The following is a 5,753-nucleotide window of genomic DNA, read 5'->3' on the forward strand; positions in this document are numbered from 1 at the left end:
TTTTGAAATTCGAAAACAGACGTTTTACTCAACCACTGGATCAGTGTGGCTGGACATCTCATTGGAATAACTTTAAACGACCCCTACCTAGAACTACAATCTGATTGGTCGGTTGGTGGGATCGTATGCAAAGCGAAAATATGCTTCCCGGAAAGTATTTTTAGCCTTCATGCTCTCTCTTCAAGAAAAATATTTTTGGTTATACTTGTGCGCTGATGCCTTCCGCGGGCCGCACATAACAGCTTGGCGGGCCGCCAGTTGGTGACCCCTGCTCTATCAGATAGAAACAAACGTTTCATAAAATAAGAACACACAAGCTAATTAGCCAGCCGTGGAGTCAAACAAAAAAAGTTATAGCTTACATACTTGAAACCTAAAAACATAAATGGGATGTAGGCTACCAAGTTGAAACCTTTATACAGCTTGTAGGCTATATTGCCCTATGGACAAAAAATAATGGGACGACTTTTTCTTAACTGATTAATTAGGCTACGAGAAATATTGCTTGATAAAATATAGCCTACAGTTTTAAAACAAGTTTTTTTTTATTTGCATTTTTTTCATTAAAGTGGTAAGCTTAGCACATTAAATTTCAGAAAATTGTTCCATCGTTTGAATGCCGATGTTGCTACGAACATTTCCTGAAAATTTGAAGAAGAATAGACAAGAGATGAAGAAGTAGAGCTTCGGTAGAGAGTTTGTCTTGTTGAACCATAGGCATACGAAGCCGATGAAGAAGTAGCCTACATACATTTTTGGTTTAAAAAAACAACATTTTGAGAAAACGCCAGTAAAAGTTATTGCATCTGTAGCCATCTGTGGCATGACACTCTGACAAAGGGTAAGAAAAACCACTTTTATTGCACCAATGCGCTTGTAATTTACAGTATTAAAAATTTTACACACAGTAATTAAAATCTTTAACAAATTTCCTATGTTTTAAACTAAAAAAAAGTTTGCAAATTTTTTTTATCAGTGTTAGGCTATTGTCGCCTTAAATAAATCTTGCTATTTGGACTTCTAGAATGTATCCTTTTATAAGCTTAATACCATTGTTTTTCTATATAATAATTCTTAAATTAATTTCGTTAGATAATAATGTATTAATTTATAATATTGTTTCTCTATACACTACAGTGATTCTTAAAAATACATTTCATTGGATTATTACATCTACAAAATTATGAACACCTTTTGTTAACTCTAAAGATATTTAGGCTGTACGCCTATAGCTTTGTCACTAAGCCTTAGTGTTTGCAGGAGGATTCAGCTTAGGGGTTGCCTTTGGACGTGTTGTAGGCTAGTTTGATTAATTTTAAAAATTCAGCATATTAGATGTAACTTCTGCAATCTTACTGTTAAAAATAAAACTAGGCCTACACTTTGCCCGATCATTTTACTAGTAGGCTAAAAAGCCCAACTGTTAGGGTAGCCTAAGCTCATATGAGTAGGCTATGGGGTCCATATATTATGGGCATCTCATAGATTGCTCACAATTATCCCACAAATCAATATGAGCCTCATGCAGGCTGCCCACGTGAATCCCACAAATTTGAGTTTGTCGGCTGCCCACATGAGGCATGCATAATAGCCTACTGTTCCTGGGTTTACTTAACCCTTGTCGGCTGCTAAATACTTTCAATGGTGACCGCATGACAAACATTATTCTTTTACTTGTCCTATATTGATATAAACAACATGTTTTAGACTGATGCTGTGAGATTGCTGTGGTAAAGCGGTTTGCACAAACTATCGAAACTCAGTTCCCTATAGTCATGTGCAATGACGAAAAATAATAATGCTATAGTTTTATTTATAATAATCGCTCTACAACAGCTAAGGTCTTTTTGTAGTGGACAGTCATTAGGCTAAAGCAAATCGTTTGTATCTACATATTATTATGAAGTAAACAGCGATCATAAAATTGAACCACAATCTTTTACTTACATTATTCTTTTAGTTTTCCATCTTTAAGCAAAAAAAAAGAAAAAAACAATCATAATCTTCACATTTGGAAAAAATATTAAATTGACAATTCTAGTTTCAGAAAATTAAAATGTTAGTGTCACTCAGAAAATATGAAACGTGGAGTTACTTGGGCTATTAAGAGCTTCCTCTTCCACTATAATTGCTTCCGCACTTCCGGCCATGATTGTTATCTGCACCGTGCTTTCCATTTTGTCTAATTTAGGCTAACTATCATTTAGCTTGTCAATTCGTTACATATTTTTTTCGATTCATTTGCTTTTGCATGCTCGATTAACAGATCCAAAGCTAGGAATACACAACAGGAGGTACACGTCATAAAAGAAAAGCTAATAGGCTACATTGGCTTGTTGTTGGACCAAAAACAAAAATGCTAACTGCGCGTGTTACGTCTGCCCGTTAGCTCAGTGGTTACGCGCCTGGCTCAAGATTACGCGGCGATGGTTCGGCTCTCGGGGTGTGCGCTTGAGCAACTCATTTCAGGACTAGTCTCCATTCAGCGGCATCTAGTAAATGGAATAATTACCCAGCAACAACATTTCAACAATCTGAAACTTCACTCTGCCAATCTCGGTAACCGGCCCTGCGTCAAAAGCCTCTACAAGTATGCGAAACTACCAGGAATAACTTATCAAGGCTTTGTCAGTCCGAGGGTAAAGATTCAAAAACAAACAAACCAACGTCCATTAGCCGTTCAAGCCCTTCTGCGAAAGTATTGGAATAATTATAGGGGCCCGTAACTTTTCCAAAGGGCTCGAAAACGAAGAAACTCCCGCATATTCTTTGGATGGGGTGTTTTTTTAATGTGTCTTAATTTAGGGCCCGAGGATCTCATTAGTACCGGGCCCAAACTATCCTTTCAACGGCCCTGCTGATGAAAGTGTAATGGGCTGATGAACTAAACAAACGAAAGGCTAATTACTAACATCAGCCCCTTTGAAATTTTGTTTGCAACTGCAATACAAATGCAAAATCGATCGTGCAAGTTCACGCTATGGTTTTTTTCTACTGCGTCGATGGTTGAGGAACACGTCTTAGAAAATTCTAAAACATTTGCGAAAGAGCGATGTATAGGCGATTAGCTAGGTTTTCAAAACAACACTTTTGTAAATTTATAACAGAATGTTTTTTCTGCCTAACCTAATAGGTTAATTAGCCATTCATTACATTGAAACAGCAACTTTGATTTTGGTTGTTCTTGTTTTAATATTTTGTAATCATTGTAGGCCTAAACATTAAAACTTCAAAGTAGGCCACCATTTACACATTCCACACACAATCATTAAGAAGAATTTTCAAAATTTTATGCACTGAACATATTCACAATGACTTGTTATATGGTGCTGTAGGAGAAACCTCTGCTTCAACAAACATAAACTTCTCTGGTTGGGACATACCACGACATCCAATAAAACTCGTTTACAATGAAACTCTGCAACTATAAAAACTGATCCAAGGCAAAAGAAACCAAGGAAGACCATAGCACCAACTTTCATGTGAATTGATTGATTGCTCACAGAGCACTGCCCGGAAGAACTGAGACAGTTGGCTGAAGATTGCCAATTATGGAGACTTTTATATGACTCTATTTTGCACCCTACTGGTGTAAAATAAATTATTATTATTATTAATCATGATGCTGTCTTGATATTCTACAATAGTCTTCTTCATCGCTGAATATCGTATCATCTTCAATACGGAAGTTGCAATATCGTGAAACCTGGTTAAAACTTGAAAAACACATACAAAAATAACTTTTTGCAAGATATAAGCAGAACACCTGTCCCATGTTTGTTTCCATGTAGCGACGCGGCCTTTGAAAAATTATAAATGATAACAAGCCTAAAGGAATAGATTATAGTAGTAGGCCTACACTACAACTTTAACCTTTTAAAATGCTTTTTCTTTGGAATCTTTAACAAAGTTGGATGAGTATGTTAGTCTACAACATAAATAGGCTACCGTACTGTAAATAATGAACCTCATTCTTGTTGAAGCTTTTTTAGACTCTAAAAACTTAACCAACCAGCGTGAGATAACCAACTAATAGGATAATGGTGCCCTCTAATATTTAGAGCCTAGAGGGGACGATTTATTATTATCCTTGAGAAAGCTTGGTCTATTTTTGTCAAAATTTAAGAGAGGCCATGATAGTTATATCTCGGGAGGAGGTCAGCCAACAAGTTCAACAAAACATTTTAATGAGCATTCTACACAAAACAGGAAATAACACATTGCTCTTGTTTTAATCAATTTAAAGCGCATCCACCGAAACACGTTGTCTATCGCTCAAACAAGTCATATATGAACACATTAATCTATTTAACGTTTACAGTTTGCTGCTTGCCTCTTGGGCAATAGCTAAAATGCCATAACTTAGAGTTAAACCCATGGCGTTATTTTGTTTACTGGAAAAGCATATTATGATTTTGGTGCAAACTAAATTGAGTCGATGATACAACAAACATACGATAAACTTAAGTTGAACTAAGAAAAAGCATGCACACATACCATAGGCTACTCAAACAATAGAAACTTCCCACAAGGCACATGTTTTAGTTTATAAGCTACAATGTAGGCATAGATAGTAGCGTTGACAGAAAAGTCCATGGTGTACTTTTGGACCCGAGCCCGTAATGACTTTAGGGGTCAGTAACCTTTCTATGGGGCCCGGAAATTAAAAGAAACCACCTCTTATTTTTTGATATGGCGCGTTTTTCTACGAGGTGTCATGATGAAGATCTCATTCGTACCGGGCACAAATTATCTCCTTAACCGGAATAGAAAGCTAGATTGCTTGGAGTCTTGCACTAAACGCAACAGAAGCGGCTGCTCGATTGGTTTTCACTCTCAGTCGCAATTGAAACAGATCGAGTATTTTTAATACTTGCTATAGATTTGGTTGAAATTTTTTATAACCCCTTTTTGTTATTTACATTTAATTTAAATTATTGAAATCACATTACCATAAGCATTAACCATGGCTGTCTAAGAATATTCCCATATGGTCATACAGTATAGGCTATAAGTTCAGTTTTAAAGAAGATTTGTGTGGTGAAACACTGTGAGTGTGAACACACTGACATTAGTTGCTAGCAAAGAGATGTTGATGAAATCAATATGCTTGTTATGATAGGGATCAAAAGTGCCGTAAGAGGTGATCAGCCAGTAGCCTAATGAATGATGTAGGCTACGGTAGTAGGCTAAGCAGGTTATTATACACATACTGAGAAGTAAGTTATTGAATTTAATGAATCTATTTTGTAAACAACATTTACAAAAAGGTGAACTTTTCGTGTTATGAAATACTTTTATTATATATTTTCAGACATAAAATTACTTCGGATCGGTTTCGGATGGTTTCGGATCTGAATCTGAGATATTTAAAAATTGCCGGATCCGGATCGAAAGAAGCAAAAACAAAATCGGATCCGGATCATAAAAATCTTGGATCCGTACACCTCTGGAATATATAAAGGCATCGACATAGTTAGGCTAAGTTTGCTTTTCATTGACTTGACATAATGACATTCAATGAAATAAAATCGTTTTAAATTATTCTAGTCAAGTCTCTATATAATACGAAATCGTTGGAAGAGACTTTTCTTTTCCATTAACATACAAAGTTAACTAAAAAAACAAAACGTTATTTTAATTCAAATACAAAATGACACAAAAGAACAGCTCGAACGTTTCTGTCTTCCATTTTTAGAACGTTTTTATATTTGAGTTGAAATATTATTTATGTTAAATGCCTCTCAACAAAA

The sequence above is a fragment of the Aplidium turbinatum genome, chromosome 8 (genome assembly GCF_918807975.1).
Source record: "Aplidium turbinatum chromosome 8, kaAplTurb1.1, whole genome shotgun sequence".
Taxonomy (NCBI): domain Eukaryota; kingdom Metazoa; phylum Chordata; class Ascidiacea; order Aplousobranchia; family Polyclinidae; genus Aplidium; species Aplidium turbinatum.